At 38.5% G+C, this 19425-nt stretch overlaps 1 long non-coding RNA gene across 1 annotated transcript in view; it reads right to left on the reverse strand.

Annotated features, from left to right (window-relative positions):
* Positions 1 to 16181, reverse strand: part of LOC137231334 (uncharacterized) — a 260868-nt gene extending 244687 nt beyond the window's left edge. The window contains exon 1 of the long non-coding RNA XR_010946461.1: positions 16083 to 16181. This is a non-coding gene — a long non-coding RNA (uncharacterized lncRNA). The remainder of the gene's footprint in view (positions 1 to 16082) is intronic.
* Positions 16182 to 19425: the final 3244 nt, after the last annotated feature.

Below are 19425 nucleotides of genomic sequence, written 5' to 3' on the forward strand. Positions count from 1 at the left end.
AGTGGAATTGCTGGGTCATAGGGTAGTTCTATTTTTAGTATTTTAAGGAACCTCCATACTGTTCTCCATAGTGGTTGTATCAATTTACATTCCCACCAACAGTGCAAGAGGGTTCCCTTTTCTCCACACCCTCTCCAGCATTTATTGTTTGTAGATTTTTTGATGATGGTCATTCTGATCAGTGAGAGGTGATATCTCATTGTGGTTTTGATTTGCATTTCTCTAATGATTAGTGATGTTGAGAGTCTTTTCATGTGTTTGTTGGCAATCTGTATGTCTTCTTTGGAGAAATGTCTATTTAGGTCTTCTGCCTATTTTTGGATTGGTACAAGACACAAGGAAGGACACTATATAATGATCAAGGGATCAATCCAAGAAGAAGATATAACAATTGTAAATAACTATGAACCCAACATAGGAGCACCTCAATGCATAAGGCAAATGGTAACAGCCATAAAAGGGGAAATCGACAGTAGCACAATCATAGTAGGGGACTTTAACACCTCACTTACACCAATGGACAGATCATCCAAACAGAAAATAAATAAGGAAATACAAGCTTTAAATGACACATTAGACGAGATGGATTTAATTGATATTTATAGGACATTCCATCCAAAAACAACAGAATACACTTTCTTCTCAAGTGCACATGGAATATTCTCCAGGATAGATAACATCTTGGTTTACAAATCAAGCCTCGGTAAATTTAAGAAAATTGAAATTGTATCAAGCATCTTTTGTGGCCACAGTGCTATGAGACTAGATATCAATTACAGGGAAAAAAACTGTAAAAATTACAAACACATGGAGGCTAAACAATATGCTACTAAACAACCAAGAGATCACTGAAGAAATCAAAGAGGAAATCAAAAAATACCTAGAAACAAAGGACAATGAAAACGTGACAGGCCAAAACCTATGGGATACAGCAAAAGCAGTTCTAAGAGGGAAGGTTATAGCAATACAATCCTACCTCAAGAAACAAGAAAAATCTCAAATAAACCTTACACCTAAAACCAATTAGAGAAAGAAGAACAAAAAATACCCTAAAGTTAGCAGAAGGAAAGAAATCATAAAGATCAGATCATAAATAAATGAAAAAAGAAATGAAGGAAACAATAGCTAAGATCAATAAAACTAAAAGCTGGTTCTTTGAGAAGATAAACAAAATTGATAAACCATTAGCCAGACTCATCAGGAAAAAAAGGGAGAAGACTCAAATCAGCAGAATTAGAAATGAAAAAGCAGAAAAAACAACTGACACTGCAGAAATACAAAGGATCATGAGAGACTACTACAAGCAACTATATGCCAATAAAATGGACAACCTGGAGGAAATGGACAAATTCTTAGAAAAGCACAAACTCCCACGACTGAACTAAGAAGAAATAGTAAACATGAACAGACCAATCACAAGCACTGAAATTGGAACTGTGATTAAAAGTTTTCCAAACAAACAAAAGCCCAAGGCCAGATGGCTTCACAGGCAAATTCTATCAAACATTTAGAGAAGAGCTAACACCTATCCTGCTCAAACTCTTCCAAAATATAGCAGAGGGAGGAACACTCCCAAACTCATTCTACGAGGCCACCATCACCCTGATACCAAAACCAGACAAAGATGTCACACAAAAAAGAAAACTACAGGCCAATATCACTGATGAACATAGATGCAAAAATCCTCAACAAAATACTAGCAAACAGAATCCAACAGCACAATTAAAAGGATTAGACACCATGATCAAGTGACATTTATCTCAGGAATGCAAAGGTTTTTCAATATATGCCAAAGAATCAATGTGATACACCATATTAACAAACTGAAGGATAAAAACCATATGGGGCTTCCCTGGTGGCACAGTGGTTGAGTCTGCCTGCTGATGCAGGGGACATGGGTTCGTGCCCCAGTCCGGGAAGATCCCACATGCCGCGGAGTGGCTGGGCCCGTGAGCCATGGCCGCTGAGCCTGCTTGTCTGGAGCCCTGTGCTCCACAACGGGAGAGGTCACAACAGTGAGAGGCCCGCGTACCGCAAAAAAAACAAACAAAAAACCATATGATCATCTCAACAGATGCAGAAAAGCTTTTGACAAAATTCAACACCCATTTATGATAAAAACTTTCCAGAAAGTGGGCACAGAGGGAACCTACCTCAGCATAATAAAAGCCATATATGACAAACACAGCCAACATCACTCATAATGGTGAAAATCTGAAAGCATTTCCTCTAAGATCAGGAGGAAGACAAGGTTGCCCACTCTCACTGCTGTTATTCAACATAGTTTTGGAAGTTTTAGCCATGGCAATCAGAGAAGAAGAAGAAAGAAAAGGAATCCAAATTGGAAAAGAAGAAGTAAAACTGTCACTGTTTGCAGATGACATGATACTATATAGAGAATCCTAAGGTTGCTACCAGAAAACTAATAGAGCTAATCAATGAATTTGGTAAACTAGCAGGATACAAAATTAATGCACAGAAATCTCTTGCATTCCTATACACTAACAATGAAAAACCAGAAAGAGAAATTAACGAAACACTCCCATTTACGATTGCAACAGAAAGCATAAAATACCTAGGAATAAACTTACCTAAGGAGGCAAAAGACCTGTATGCAGAAAACTATAAGACACTGATGAAAGAAATCAAAGACGATACAAACAGATGGAAACATATACCATGTCCTTGGATTGGGAGAATCAACATTGTGAAAATGACTTTACTAGAAAACAACCTACAGATTCAATGCAATCCCTATCAAAATACCAGTGGCATTTTTTACAGAACTAGAACAAAAAATTTTACAATTTGTATGGAAACACAGAAGACCCCAAATAGCCAAAGCAAACTTGAGAAAGAAAAACAGAGCTGGAGGAATCAGGCTCTCTGACTTCAGACTATACTAAAAAGCTACAGTAATCAAGACAGTATGGTACTGGCACAAAAACAGAAATATAGATCAATGGAAAGGATAGAAAGCCCAGAGTTAAACCCACACACATATGGTCAACTTATCTTCGACAAAGGAGACAAGAATATTCAATGGAGAAAAGACAGTCTCTTCAATAAGTGGAGCTGGGAAAACTGGACAGCTTCATGTAAAAGAATGAAATTAGAACACTCCCTGACACCATATACAAAAATAAACTCAAAATAGATTAAAGAGCTAAATATAAGGCCAGACACTATAAAACTCTTAGAGGGAAACATAGACAGATCACTCTATGAGATAAATCACAGCAAGATCCTTTTTGACCCACCTCCTAGAGTAATGGAAGTAAAAAGTAAACAAATGGGACTTAATGAAACTTAAAAGCTTTTGCAGAGCAAAGGAAACTATAAACAAGATGAAAGGACAACCCTCAGAATGGGAGAAAATATTTGTAAATGAAGCAACTGACAAAGGATTAATCTCCAAAATATACAAGCAGCTCAATATCAAAAAACAAAACAAAACAATGCTTTTAGATTAAGTCCTCTCTGTTCAGTAAGTGCTGTGGGTCCTGTCTCCTGCCCTCACCCTCTGTGTACATTCTCCCAGTTACCCTTTTAGTCAGATAACAGGAGTGAAGCATGTGACCTTTAGCAGGAGGGGGATGGGAACACAAAATCCAGGTGTCTGACAATGTTCTGAGCATTTGGCTGGGAAGTGGGAAAGGACTGTCATTTATGAAGAATCTACTATGTGCAAACACTGTGTTAGCAGGTCAAATATGATACCTCCAAATCCTCACAACAGAACTGCAAGCCTCATATTATTAAATCTCTTTATAAAGTAGGTTTAAAGAGGATAAATAATATGCCCAAGGTTATACCAGTGGCAGAGTTGGGCTCCAGACCCGGGTTTGAGTGATGCCATAGTCTAGTGTCAATTAAGAAAGATAAAAGGAAACTCACATTTCTTTCTATTTTGTTAGGTTCAGCTCTCCAAAGGAGAGAGGGAGATGACAAGATACTTTGTTTAGGAGTGAAGGCTGTTCCCGTACATACATCTTAATAACAATGTTAATATTAGGGTATGTATAATACCTATTAGTTGCTTACTGGCATTATTTTATTTCTGTCTCCCATGAGGTGATTACTGTTACATTTATCCAATCTTTGGAGTAGGAAACAGGCTTAGAGACAAGAGGGAATTTGTCTAAGGCCACTCAGCTGGCAAGTGGTATCCCAGGCTGTTTGGCTACTGAGGCCAGGTACCAAACCATTGTACCACCCTACCCCTCTCTTGGGTCCTTGAACTTCTCAGGGCACATTCTTTTCTTACTGCATAAACTGGAGAGGTGACACGTGATGGTAGAGACCAGTATTTTTTAGTTTGGCTTGTTGAGAGTGGAAAGCAGGAAGAGGGCACTGGTCTTATAGTGCCCGCTTAACCCCTGGTGCCTGACCTCTCACCTGTGTCTCAAGCAGCTCTAAAAGGCTCACTAAGGAAAGCTGCAGGGCATGTGTGCTCCCAGCCCCTTAATCCACTTTTCCTACATACATCCTTCGAGTCTGTCCTGTGTGTCTTTGTTTCATGCACACAGCTGAGCCAGCCACATGAATGGGAAAGGCTCAGGATAGCACTGACTGAGGCATCAAACACACTGGGCTTTGTAATTGCTGGGTCCTGGGGAATCACTGTTGTTGCTTCCCAGCCTTCACCCTCCCCCCACAGTGTACACTGGCTCTAATTAATGGTGATCAATTTGGAAGATCCAGTTGCATCTGCTGGAATAAAATATGTACAGCTGTGGAAATAAGAAAAATGAAAACTCACTATGAGTGGCAGGGGGGTGGGGGGAGAACCTTCACAAATTTCCATTGAGTCCTTAAAATAAAAATGTTGCTTTTCCTATCAAATAGCATTGCAGTTTCCCAGGGTACAGTTTTCTCTGCTCCTAGGAGTGTACACAATGGATGTGTGTATAAATGCTTCTCCCCACCGTTTGTTGGGGTTACAACACAGAAGTGGGGCTTTGACTAGTCTTTTAATAGGGCCTAAAACTGTTGGGCTAATAGCACATTTCAAATCAGCTTAAAATACAATTATTACTGGACTGAAGAGACACAAAACATGAGAAAAACTTCTTCTTAAGAGCGTAGGATCAATCTAGATACCATTTCTGTTTCTCCTTGACCCTGTTGTGACAGATCAATGCTTTGTATCTGGTAGGTACATTTTTTTTTTTTTTTTGAAATATAGTTGACTTACAATATTGTGTTAGTTTCAGGTGTACAGCAAAGTGATTCAGTAATATTTTTTTTCAGATTATAGTCCATTATAGGTTATTATAAGATATTGAATATAATACTTTGTATTATGCGGTAAATCTTTGTTGCTTATCTATTTTGTATATAGTAGCTTATATCTGTTAATCCCATACTCCTAATTTGTCCCTCCTTCTCTCACTCTCCTCTTTGGTAACCATAAGTTTGTTTTCTATGTCTATGAGTTTGTTTCTGTTTTGTATATAGATTCATTTGTATTATTCTTTTAGATTCCACATATAAGTGATATCATATAGTGTTTGACTTTTTCTGCCTGACTTCATATTCTCTAGGTCTATCCATGTCACTGCAAATGGCAATATTCCATTCATTATTATGGCTGAGTAATATTCCATTACATATATATCATATCTTCTGAAGCCAACAACTGTCTGTTGATGGACATGGGTTGTTTCCATGTCTTGGCTATTGTAAATAGTGCTGCTATGAACATTGGGGTGCACGTATATTTTCAAATTCGTTTTTTTTTTTTTTTTTTTCTGGGTATATGGGCCAAGGAGTGGGATTAATGGATCATATGGTAGCTCTATTTTTAGTTTTTTAAAGAACCTCCATACTGGTTTTCCACAGTGGCTCCACCAATTTACATTCCCCACCAACAGTACAGGAGGGTTCCCTTTTCTCCACACCTTCTCTAGCATTTATTATGATGATGACCATTCTGACAAGTATGAGGTGATACTTCCGTGTGGCTTTTTTTTTTTTTTTTTTTTTTGTGGTACGCGGGCCTCTCACTGTTGCGGCCTCTCCCGTTGTGGAGCACAGGCTCCAGACGCGCAGGCTCAGCGGCCATGGCTCACGGGCCCGGCTGCTCCGCGGCATGTGGGATCCTCCCGGACCAAGGCACGAACCCGCGTCCCCTGCAACGGCGGGCGGACTCTCAACCACTGCGCCACCAGGGAAGCCCCTGCTTTTTTAAGTACTTTGTGATGAGTTAATCAAAGGATCCCCCAAACAATGAAAAATGCGTGAAGTCAGAAAAGAAGGGCAGGAAAAGGGACAGGATATGTATTTCGTCCTTACTATGTGCTACACAATGTGCTTGAAATTTATTTACATTACATTCAACCTCACAAAAATCTGAAGTGACTAATCCAATTTTATCAATAATGAGGACTCTGGGGCTTAGAAAAACCACTCTGTAAAGCTTCAAGGATCTTCACTCCCTGCTAAATCAAAGTCAGAAAACAGACTTCCCACCACCCAAGTCCACATGTGGGTCATGCCCAGGAAGAAGCTTCAAGCTCTCATTAGGAGCTCTGGAGTTGGATCACCTGGGCCTGGATTCGGATTCCACCATTTACTAACTGCGTGGCTCTGGGCAGGTAAACTAATCTTTTTAAGCCTCAGTTTCCCCATATGGAAAGCTGGATTAATACTAATATCCATTTCATAGGGTTCTTGTGAGGATAAAATAAAATTAAAATGAAGTCCTTAGAACGGTGTCTGAACTATAGCCAGGGCTCATACAGGCATACCTCGTTTTATTGTTCTTCACTTTATTGAGCTCCACAGAAACTGCATTTTTTTACAAATTGAAGGTTTGTAGCAACCCTGCATTGTCAGATTGTGGTTAGCATTTTTTAGCAATCAGGTAGTTTTTAATTAAGGTATGTACATTGTTTTTTTAGACATAATGCTACTGCACACTTAATAGATGGTGTAGTGTAAATGTAACTTTTATATGCACTGAGAAACAAAAACAATTTGTGTGAGTAGCTTTATTGCAATATTCACTTTATTGCAGTGGTCTGCAACAAACCTGCAATATCTCCGAGGTATACCTGTAATAATAAGAATGCTAATAACCATGATATATTCGTGCATGCACTGTAGTAAACATACATTATATATTTTATCTAAAATCCATACAGCAGCCATGAAAAAGAAATACTAAAATTCCTCTTCTGTAGATCAAGAAACTGAGGCTCGGTTATTTCTAATGGCTTGTTCAAGCTACAGAGCCAATAAAAAAGGAAGCTCAGGTTAGGAGTGATCCCCTTTAGTTTCTGTAGCGCATCTAACTTTACTATGAACAATTATATTAATCTTTAAAGTTCATTTTTATAATGTGTTTCCTCCACTAGACTGGAGTCATTCCTCAGTATCCGGGAGGGATATATCAAGTCTTTCTTGGACACCAAAATCCAGGGATGCTCAAGTGTCATATAAAATGATATATATTCACATATAGCCTACTCACATTCGCCCATGTACTTTAAATCATCTCTAGATAACTTATAATGCCTAATACCAGATAAACACTGTGTAAATAGAATGTAAATCCTTTGTACAGTTGACCCTTGAACTACGTGGAGGTTAGGGGCAATGACCTTGAACCCCCTCTCCCATTCATTCAAAAATTTGCTTATAACCTACAGTCAGCCTTTTGCATCCGAGGTTCCACATTCGCAGTTTCACCCAGTCGTGGTTCATATAGTACTGTACAACATATTAAGTAAAAAATAAAAGTCTGCATACAAGTGGACCCACACAGTTCAAACCCATGTTGTTCAGGAGTCCACTGTACATAGTTGTCAGCATACAGCAAACTCGATTTTTGCTTTTTGGAACTTTCTGGAATATTTTCCCAAATATTCTTGATCTTTTGTTGTTTGAATCCATGGATGAGAAACCTATGGATCTGGAGTGCCCACTGTACTAGCACATGATAATAGTGACCATATCTGTTCTATTCATAACTGTTTTCCCAGCACCAAGAATAGTACCTGGAATAAATTATACTTAATAGTTAATGAATAAAGAAATGAATGAATTAAATAGGTCAAAACACACAATATGTGGGACATAGTGTCACAGAGAGGGAATCCAGAGGGTCCAGGTTATTCCTAAATTCACCACTGTTTACCTGAGTGATGCTAAGTGTGTCACTCCATTCTTTTGAGATTTAGTTTTCTTGTCTCAAAAATAAAGAGGCTGGACTAGTTAATCTCTGAATTTGTGACTACCAGTTTCTCTGTACTCAAAATACAAATTGCCTTGGTTCATTTGAAAAGAAGGCAACAAAGCCTTGGTATGTCCATTGACTACTGCAGGAAATGGTTATGTACTTTTCAACATTGTTTATCCTTTTGTTATAAATAACATGAATCTTAGTCAAGGCCATACCCCACCTTCTGTGGACCACCCACCTATCCCTGCTGCCCTTTATAGTACATTCGTTTTCAAGGTCAAAGATTTTTTTTTCTTTTATTCCTCTTCCTCAATCTTCATCATCACAGCAATTAATATTCCATGAAAGCTCCTTATGCGCCAAGCAGCCTATTCAATATTTTATGAATGTAATCTAATTTGATCCTTTTATCAAGCCCATGAGGAAGCTATTATCATGAACATCATCTTACAGAAGACGTAAATGAAGCTCAGAAAGTTTCAGTGATTTGCCTAACGTCACACAGCAAATGAGTGGTGAAATATACACTGAAACCCAGATATGCCTGACTGAAGCCTTTATTCTTAATTATTACTCATATTGCCTTTCCATACAAGACAGTAGGAATTTCAGAGTAGAAATGAAACAAGTGAAACACGAGTTAAAATAGGCTTCTTGTATAAGTCCTTCTTTAAAACAAAGAGAAAAGCTCTGATGCTAAAATAATTAAATATATAACTGTTCTGTTACTTATGCTGTATGGCATTGTACAATTTCTTAGTGAGGAGCTTGTGAAGGTAAATGGCATATACTGTCCGTTAGTTGCTATTAAGAACTTTGATAACCCACAGTGTTATAAAGGCCCATAGTGCTAAGCAACAGGCTAGATCTACCAGGATAATCAGAACATAAAATTATTTTTAATCACTAAATCATCCTTTTAATTTTCTGAAAGATTTTTTATAATATGTAATTTGACTAAATAAACTACAATATTTTCCTGATTCCTATATCACCACTTTTTCATGTGATTATCAGAATTATTGTTTGCTAAGAGCAAATAAGGGAATAAAATTAAATATTTTTCTAAAGAAATGATAGCTGAGTACTTGTATAACAGAATTGTTTGTTTAAACAAAGCAGACGAGTGTTTTATTATATCACAGAGATTCTGGTTCTGCCATTCTATTCTGCATTTGTTCCCAAAACAATAATTAAGGACACGTACTCAGCTAAATGGAAGAACCAAGGAAATCTGACTGCTTTTGTATGTCAGAAATCTAAATATAACTCACTCTAACTTTCAACAATCTCTGAACAAGCTATGCTTTCGCATATCTCCAAGGCTCTGAGCTTGTAGTTCAAAGACTTTTAATTCTGTACTGAGTATCACTGGGAGGATATTTGAAGAAAGGTCTCGCCACTTGACAAAGTCTTATTCTCCATGAAAAGCTAACAAACAGAACAAAACACGTATGGCTGAAAGTGATCATATGTTTTGGGGTTTTTTTTTGCTTTCTTCCAAGAGATAGTTGTTCCTCCTTCTGTGATCTGAGGTAACATCCTCATTCTTCCATGTTTGAGACCTCAAGATGTCGGCCCATGGTTGGGATTGACTAGGAAACACATTCAGTGTTTTAAAAAAAGGAAAAATATGCCAAAGTTTTTGAGTGGGGAGATCTTATGTAAAAACTTGATTTCCATTTCTCTTGAAAAAATAGAAAAAGAAAATATCTGACTGTAATGGGTTGGCTATCGCCTGAATGTCCAATCACCTGGGGCTAAGAAGCAGCTGTCCACTTCAGAGGAGACAGTCTCTCCAGTACACTGCTCCCTTCTTTCTGTATTTGACCTACTTCGCTCATTTTGTGTTTATGGTAGCATATATAAGCGTTTGAGTATAAGACCCCTGCTCTATGACAACTCTTCCCATTTTATAAAAGTTATAGTCATTTTTCCCTCTCCTCACCACAAAAGAACATGCATTTTCCCTTTAAACGCTTATTTTGCACTTATTATATCTTATATTCTATTTTAATCAGTTTATCTAAATTAGCTCATTTAAGACTCACACTATGTGATAAGCAAGAGACTTACATTATCTCTACCAATCTGATAAAGAAAATGAGCACAGAAAGCTTAAGTAATTTACCCAAAGTCATACAGTTATTATGCCTTATAATCAGAATCCATCTCTGTATTCCAATAGTTAGCACACAATCTACGCTAGTAAGTGTTCAATTAGCAATGCAATACCATAGTTTCAGTTGAAGATCATCGTGTAAAATTTACAAAAAAAATAAAAAGAGCAAAATCTCTTCAATGGCTCTTGAACCCTTTTACTTGCTTAGAAAACATGAAAGAGAATGAGGTTAGGAGTCTGGGATTAAAATATGCACACTACTCTCTATCAAATAAATAACCAACAAGGACCTACTGTATAGAACAGGGAACTATACTCAGTATCTTTTAATAACCTATAATGGAAGAGAATGTAAAAAAAGAATATATATATGTGTACATATATGTAACTGGATCACTTTACTGTACACATGAAACTGACACAACATTGTAAATTAACTATATTTCAATAAAAATGTTAAAAAAATTAAGAACAAGAATGAGGGAATGGAAGAGAGAGTTGAATTGGTCTTGGGTGTGTCAGGGGGTTGGATTCCATCTCCTTTACCTCAAGCCTAGAGAATAAGGAATGGATAAGATGACTCAAAGACCTTGCTATCTGTGTCCCTAAAGGGGGGATCTGACTCCTGCCTGGCACATCTAATGAGCTAGAACCTGGTGGATTCTCTGCCCCAGTCTGGATACAAGAGAAATGCTGTTTTGGGCTTATCTAGCAAGCCCCTAATCCATCAGGGCAAAGGATGTTCAGGAGTATCCTGAGGTCCAGATGTGGGTCACAGAGGAGGGAATGCTCAAGTGAGAGTCGTTTTGGGTCTAATAGGGTCACAAAGAGGGCAGAAGGGACTTCAGACCCTGGGTGCTGCACCTGAGCCTGGCTTATTAGTGCTGAGTTAAAAAAGTGACCAACAGGAAGAGGGATGCTTTTTGCCTGGGGTAAATAAACTGTAGGAGAAAAATCCTCAGTAAAGAGAATCTCTGAAGAATCACACAAGTGTCCATTAGAGAAAGCATCTCTTATACATCTAAAAAGTAAGAAGCCAACTGAAGAAATCAGAAGTTGAAGTAAAACTCCTTTCCATCATCTTTGATAGAAGCCGGCTAGCAAGCTGGGTGGTGAAATAAAGAAGCCAGCTATGTTGCTACTTCCAACTGCAGGCTTCTTTCATTGAAAGTAGGTTTTTAAGACAAAACTTAATGCTGAATTAAGTGTGAATTTTGTGAAAAATCTTGGGACTACACAAACACTGTGTTTGTAACTTAAAGTGAATTTATGACTTGATTATGAGCAGAACAGTCATTGGACATAGTTATTTTTCACCTAACAGTGCAAGAAAAGATAATTCTCAGTGAATACCTTTTATAGGGATGATGGGGAATGCAAATAAATCTGTTTTGGCACTTATGAGTCAGCTTCTTCCATACAGAGGTTACAAAAGCAGTGGTGATGCTGGTGGCGATGGTGGTGGTGATGTTGATGATGATGATTTGATTATTCTAGGTTAGCTAGCTTAGCATAATAATTAAGGACAAGAGTTTCGGGGACATGCTAACTTGGATTCAGACTCCTGTTATCTACTGTGTGGCACTGGACAGGATATAGAACACCTCTGAGTGACTGTTTACTCTTCTGAGAAATGATTCTATTTATAAATAATTTTAATAGTATATAGAAGATTTAAGGAGATAATGTATACAAAGCACTTGATATAGGACCTGGATTTATGAAGCACCCAACAATAGAAGCTGGTTAGCTGCTGTGGCAACGATGATTCTTGAATGAGTGAATGAAGGCTCAGCACTAACTGCACAGCACGCCTGTCATCTCTCTAGAAACTCTAAGCTTTGTCTCACCCCTGGCTTCATTCACCACTGATCATGTATTTATTTATCCCTCATCTAATGCGTTTGCTTTAGTTAGCTTGGGGTGACAAAACAAAATGCCATAGACTGGGTGCCTCAAACAACAGAAACTCATTTTCTCACAGTTCTGGAGGCTAGAAGTCCCAGATCAAGGTCCAGTTGGATTGGTTTCTGGTGAGAACTCTTTTCCTGGTTTGCAGGTGGCCACATTGTCCTCACATGGGTGTGTACACACCTCTTCTTATAAGGGTGCCGGTCCAATTGGATTAGAGCTCCACCCACATGGCCTCATTTAACCTTAATTACCTCCTAAAGACCCTGTCTCCAAATACAGTCATATTCAGCGTTAAGGCTCCAACAGATGAATTTTAGTGGGGGGCGTAATTTAGGCCCCAGCAGTAGTCATAGGGGGATTCAGTAGCGATGCAGAAATGAAAGACAGTCACAACCCTCCAAATGTTAACATTCTTCTAGAAGCAAGGTAGACCCAAGAAAGGAGATGTTATTTTCTGATCTGATCCTATAGGCAAAATGTTTGCTGGTCGATTGTGAGCAACTGTTATCCCAGGGATGTCATCAAGACACTGAAGACTGTTAAATACGTTTTATCACTGAAATCTAGAATTATTAGTCATAGATCAACAGTATTGGCTGCACGTATTTATACTTCTATTGGACTTAATTCTAAAAAGGAGCCTTTAAACCAAGCATTACAATGATCACCCTTTTACAAACAAGGCAACTGAGGCTTGGAGCCTGGGAACTTGTTAGTAATAGTAAATGGCAGAGTTCTCAACCGCCCTTTTTTAGAAGTAGCGGTTCTTCTACCCTAGGCCAATGGGAATAACAACAGATTGTGGACCATGCTTGGCGGAAGACTGACCAAAGGCTGGTGCCAATGTGAGAGGGAGTCAGAGACAAGGGCTTAAGGGATTTGCCTTTTGAGACAATGTTTGAATCAAGGAAGTATTGAAAGACAAATATTATTTTCAATGCTCATGTAATTTCTGCTCCAATTATAAATAAGCATTTGGCCACTCAAAGAAAACACAGCTGTTAACTTCTTAGATTTGTATCGGATTCACAGGATGAGTTTTGATGCTCTACGACCTCCCCCACCTTCCCACAAGAAACATTTGCTTGATACATGCTTGCTTTTGTCACAAATTCACCCTGAAAAGCAATTTAAGAAACCAAAGCTTCCTGTTAAAATATCTTTCCTATATTTGGGGTAAGGAGGGCTTCTCCTTTTGAAAGGAAGGTACTGATTTCTAGAAAATTATAAGATGATAACTGAAGGGAAAAATCTCAAAATGCTTTCGTCTCAGGAGGAAGAGATAATATCAAAACCAACAAGTAAAAAACAAACAAACAAAAAAACACCCCAGCAAGTATTTATTTACCAAGGATTTATAATGCCCTAGGTGCTGGGTGAGTATCTAAAACACATGCATTTTCTCAGTTCAACTTATAACAAGTTAATGAGGGATCATCCTCATCTTATAGACTGGAACCTGGGGTTTAGTGAGATGGACTATATTAGCCAAGTGGGAGGTAGTATCAGGATTCAGTCTTGAAGAGGGAGATTCTTGAGCCTGCCCTTTCAAACTCTGCAGCATTCTGGCCCTGGACCTGGGCTGCGAAAGCTTTAAGAGAGAGAAGAGCAGTTGTCTGAAATCTCAGTAACATCCCACTGTATGTAAGAGCCAGATGGCACCTCAGTGCTCACCCCTGGAGATACAACAGCTGGGCTGGTGAGGCCCAGAGTACAACAAGTGAATTGCTTACGAACAAACAGTTAAAGCGAATGACAAAGGCATACATAGCATAGAAATACACTGACTAGTTGAGTTCTTGGTATAGGTCAGCACTGAACTAAGGGTTTTACAAGTATCATTTCATTTATTCTTTAAAATCATCCTGTTAAACAAGTATTATTATCTTCATTTTTCAAATAAGGAAACTGAGACACAGAAGAAAGGTCAAGAAATGTTCCCAAGTTAACCCTGCAAGCAAATGGAAGAACTGAGCTGTGACTACATCTGCTAAGTTGGACCCTCATTGCTCTAACTTTTGGGTGTAGACACCCCTCATTAGAGTGGCTACTCTGCTTTCTTGGATGACACACCCAAGGCCATCACATTACAAATAATTTTAACAGCTTGTAAATGTTTATGGATGTAAAGTATAAAACATATTTTTTGTTGTCCTGTTTAATTTGATGTTCAAATACTCCTATGGGTTATAAGAAAAATGGAAACATAATAATTAGCATCATCATCACATTCACTATTATTATTAACCTGTGAAATGATCTAAGAGATATTCTGGTGCTGAATATATATGAGAGAACTTAGACTAACAGAGGTTAGGAGTGGCCCCAAATCACACATCTAACTATTATTTAGTAGAATAGAGTTTTACTCTATATATCCAACCAACAAAGATTTGTTATAAAACTACTATTAAAAAAAACAAAACAAAGGATGTGAGATAGCTTGGAGATACATGTAAAACAAGATACAAAAATAAAGTAAATGAGGAAATAGAAACAACATAAAGTTGAGCCAGGACAAAAACCAGTACCCAACAAACATTTAATTACTTATAAACACTTTCTAGCGGAGATTTGCAGAAAAGAGTTAATATAACAGGCCTAAGGCTGAATCCTTAGAAAGACCTGCTTAAGGTTGGCCTGTGGCTGGCTTCTAGGAACTTGGATTTCAGAGGATTTCCACTTTGAGAAGAATGCCTGAACTGTGTGTATGAAAAATGTGGTTTATGCTAAACACTTGTTTTCCTTCTGGGCATCTGGAATTTGGACACTTGCTAGACAGAGTGTGCCTTTGTGACCAGCACCCCTTGAAAACCTTGGGCATTGAATCTTTAATAAGCTTCTCTGATAGATAACATGCCACACTAGTCACAACTCATTCCTGGAGGAACTGACTGTGTCTTGTGTGATTCCATTAGGAAAGCACTCTTGGAAACCTGTGTCTGGTTTCCCCAGACTTCACTCCATACACCTTTCTCTTCTGATAATTTTGTTTTGTATCTGTTTTCTGCAATACATTATAGCTGAATAAGGATAACTAGTATTATTTCAGCTATTATTAGCAGTGTGGTTGCTCTATACCAGGCACTGGGCTAAACATCACATATAATGCAATCTCACTTATTCCCCACAACAATCCAATGTCATAATTATTAGTAGGCTCATTTTAAGGAGAGAAAACTGATAATTTATCAAGGTCAAATTTGCCTGAGGCCTATGCTTTCAGCTGGCCACTGAGAATCACTGCTATCTTCCTATTCTGTTCATACAAAAATATGAGAGACATTTCTTCCTTGGATTTCCATAAAGAAGACACTGACATTGCAAACTCTTCTTGATAATATCTCCGCAGTAAATTCAGTAGCAGGCTTCATACGACTCTTTCTCATAATAGCCTTTCATGCAATCAAGGCAAAGAAATTCATTCTAGACACACAGCTCTCGGGTTGAAAGAGAGAAAACTTGAACCCAGCTCTCCTAAATCCAAATCCGCTCAATCCTCGTACTGTAGACTAAAACTGCTCTGCACACAATAGTCTTTGAAAGATACTTGCCCTTGAAGGAAAATAACTACTGGGGGTGGCGGGGAAGAAACAAAGACTCACATTTTGTTTGGGGATTTATGAATTCCTTCTCAAATGTGAGAAGGCTGGGGATGCAGAGGTGGCAACATTCTGGTGGTGTTTCATGCTGCCAGGATCCCTCTTGCCTCTCTCTCTCACCCCTCCTTCAGGTCAGGGGACCATCATACATGAAGAATTGAAGGTACATAAATGTCATAGTTTTTGTAGGATGTTTCAGGAGGCCTCTCCTTTATCTTATTTTAGAACCCTCATCTTTGCTCCCTGCCACACCTACCTTTTGTATCCCTGGTACCTCCTTCACTCCACTGACAGTGTGAGGATGAGCATCACAGGACCCCTTTCTTTCTGGGTCTTGAAAATAGTTAGTCCTATTGTAAACAAAACAGCCAGAAAAAAACATAGTGCATTGTAAGTTTCAAAAGCAGGGACAGTTTTCTTGCCCTATGAATGATTTATGAGTCATCTTCCATGGTATGTCTTAACCCTTAATACTGTTTTCATGACTTTTTAAACCCAGAATACTGCTTTTCTTTTTTTTTGTTTACATCTGTGGCTCTTTGTCTTACACAAATGATTGTCCTATTGACATTAGGTATTGTATCTACAATGTGTGTTTCTTGCAGCCTGGGGAATTCTCAGGTCCACATGCTTTAGCAACTGGTGTGTTAGCGACTTGGATATTATACTACTGACAGCTTCATACGCTTTACAGCTGTGTGGAAAAAATTAGTTAGGGTTAACAAAAGTTTGCTTATCACTCTATCTAAGACTTTCTTGGCCTCTGAATAGGAGAAGCTTCTGAAGGCCTGGCAATGTGCTAAGAAGTACCAGTTGTATATTGATACTTATCAAAAGCCTGTCCCTTAATACCACTTAGATTCTCAGAGAGAAAAGGGAATTTTTGAAAGGTTAGATAACAACTTTGCGTGAAGAAAATCAAATTTCTTTTGGCCTTTATGAAGTTTCCTTAATAACTTGTGGCTGCCTCCAATAAACTGAGGAGGGTAAGTCTCCGCCTCAATCTGAAGACGTCCAGGATTAACATTTTGGTTGTATCTTTGTGTAGCAAAAGGCTTATGCAAACACCAGGGAGTGAATGCACTGGAATTCACTGGCATAGCTTTAGTGTAATGCAGGGTCTCTGGACTCCTGCCTCTGGCCATCCTGTGGAGGCGAGCCCGGGGCCAGATGCAATGAGATGCAGGATGAGGAAGGTACTCAATGGTATGAGCGCCCTTTGCAAGCACGGGGAAAACAGCCTGAATTTGGGCAACAGTCTATGTATAAGGGCCAGCTCTTTGAAGGAGTTTTATACACACTTGGAACAGCAGCTACCAACACCTGGTGACTTTGTGGGAAAATGTGATTTGCATAATCCCTCCCAGGGGTCTCGGTGGAGCTACTATCAGTCTCAGCTAGTGCATTGCCAGGCAATGCCAGCAGGGGGCACCTGGGCCACCAATAGGCCTTCCAGTTGTCTTTCCACCCTCAGCGACCACAGGGGATCTAAATGGACAACTGGCTTGCTGGCCACTGATTCCCAGAAAGAATGGCTACAGATCAGTGATGTACAGTAAAAAGGCCCAATTTAGGTAGATATCTCCCAACATTTAGAGGACTTTTGTATTTCATAATCCTATTCAGAAATAGATTCAATTGCCTTGGTGTGCACTCTACAATCCATTTATTTTGTAGGCATACTAGTCTGTTCTATTTTGGGGTGAATCATTCCATGGGTGCATAGAATGGCCTGGGTGGGGGGTTCTTAGTTACAGATTTAAAGATCTTAGATGCTAAAAGTACATCATTTGTTGAATGACGAATGGAATGAATGAATGAACAAATACTGGAACTGTTGTGACTACGCTGAAGATTTGAATTCTCTGGATTCTCAGTTGTGTATTTGCCTGAACACTGGACTTGATCCAACACAAAGTGTTGGGAAAATCTTGACTGTCTTTACCACCCCCTTGGATTCTGCTCCATAATATGAAATTAGAGGTAAGAAGTCTATATAGTTGGGCCATGACTTGCTCAGGTCCTGCTTCCAGTCCAGTTCAGATGACTATGAGAGCATCTGAAATCATCCCAAAATAGAAAACAGCTGTGTACAGATGGTTATTCAGGAAATATAACTTCAAATATACTGCCCTTTAATAGTTACCAGAAGCTTGAATAAAGGAGATGGTGCTTGTAGAGCATAGCCTAAAGACCATTACTAGACCCTGAAGTCCATTGGATTGTTCTAATGGAGTAGAGAATATGTGTAGCAGGAACTGTCCTACTTTACCTCCTAGCAGGTTTGTATCTACTAAACTGCGACTTAGTTTGATGTCATCAATACTTAGTGACAAATAGCATGGGAAAAAAAAAATTCAACTAATTGGAATATCTGCCATAAGGATACCGTTGAAAGCAATGCTCATTGTATTATACATTGGCTGGAATTTTCCCTGGTCACCGTACCAGAATAATGATGCTGCTTCTGAGTTTCTGTTTTATTTTTATTTTATGGGCACCGGGCATTTTGCGGTTCTGTCTCTGAACTGGCTGCTAGAAAACTTACAATCAAATCTGTGCCCCAATTCTAGAAACAACATAGGACTTAAAAGCAGAATATTTTATGTGTCAGTATTATGCATGGCTTCATATTTTCATCCCAGTTCTCATTCTCTCTTTTTTTTGTTTTTCTATATGTACATTTTAAATTTCTGTATATTTTAGAAAAGCTGCCTTAAATGATGGCTGGAACAAGATGTAGACTAAATAAATCTTATATAAATAGTCTGTTTACTGTTAATAATTGTGTTTGAGTGAAGTCGACATCAGAAGTTTTGATTTGAGCCTCTTAGAGTCATCAGCTCATACACACAAACATTACTGAGTCTCAAGCAAGAGGCAGCACCCAAATTCCCTGAGACATCCCTAAGGGAAGTGACTAATAAAAAGAGGCTTGGTTTCCAAGACCCTCACTAATATTTCTGCCTAAATATCTCTTCTAAACCACCCTGCAAGAAGCATAATTTCACCACTGCATCCCTCCTCCCGAGCATAGAGTTAAATTTCCTTGGGGCTAACTCTCTACCTTGCGTGTGGACTAGTCTTATTCTTTTCATATCTACAAAGCCTAGAATATAGCAGGTGTTTCATATGTGATACTTGGACTAAACAAACAATTTAAAATGGACAGAAAAATAAAAGTTATGGAAGAATTCAAAATCAGAAATGCATTTTTTAATATAATAATATAAAGTAAATCAATTCAACTGAATTAGTAAAGAACTGTCTACAATGTAACCATTTTGCTATGTATGGGGATAAAAGCATGTATAATCAAACACTGCACCTGTTCTAGTAGAGTTCCCAGATATGTCCAACATCTATTCTGAAGGGAGAGATATTTAGAACTTGATGGATTTAGAATGTGGGTTCTACATACTCAAATATTAACTTAGAGGCAGTATGACATAGAGATTAAGCTTGAGTTTGATCTCTGCCTTCCTTGTAATCTCTTTGCCTTGAGGAACACTCTTTGATCTTTAGTCTCTCATATGTAAAACACAGCCATACTACCTTCCTCATGGGATTGTGAGAATCAAAAGACATCATGTTTTTAA

This window comes from Pseudorca crassidens, chromosome 9 (genome assembly GCF_039906515.1).
Source record: "Pseudorca crassidens isolate mPseCra1 chromosome 9, mPseCra1.hap1, whole genome shotgun sequence".
NCBI classification, from domain to species: Eukaryota; Metazoa; Chordata; class Mammalia; order Artiodactyla; family Delphinidae; genus Pseudorca; species Pseudorca crassidens.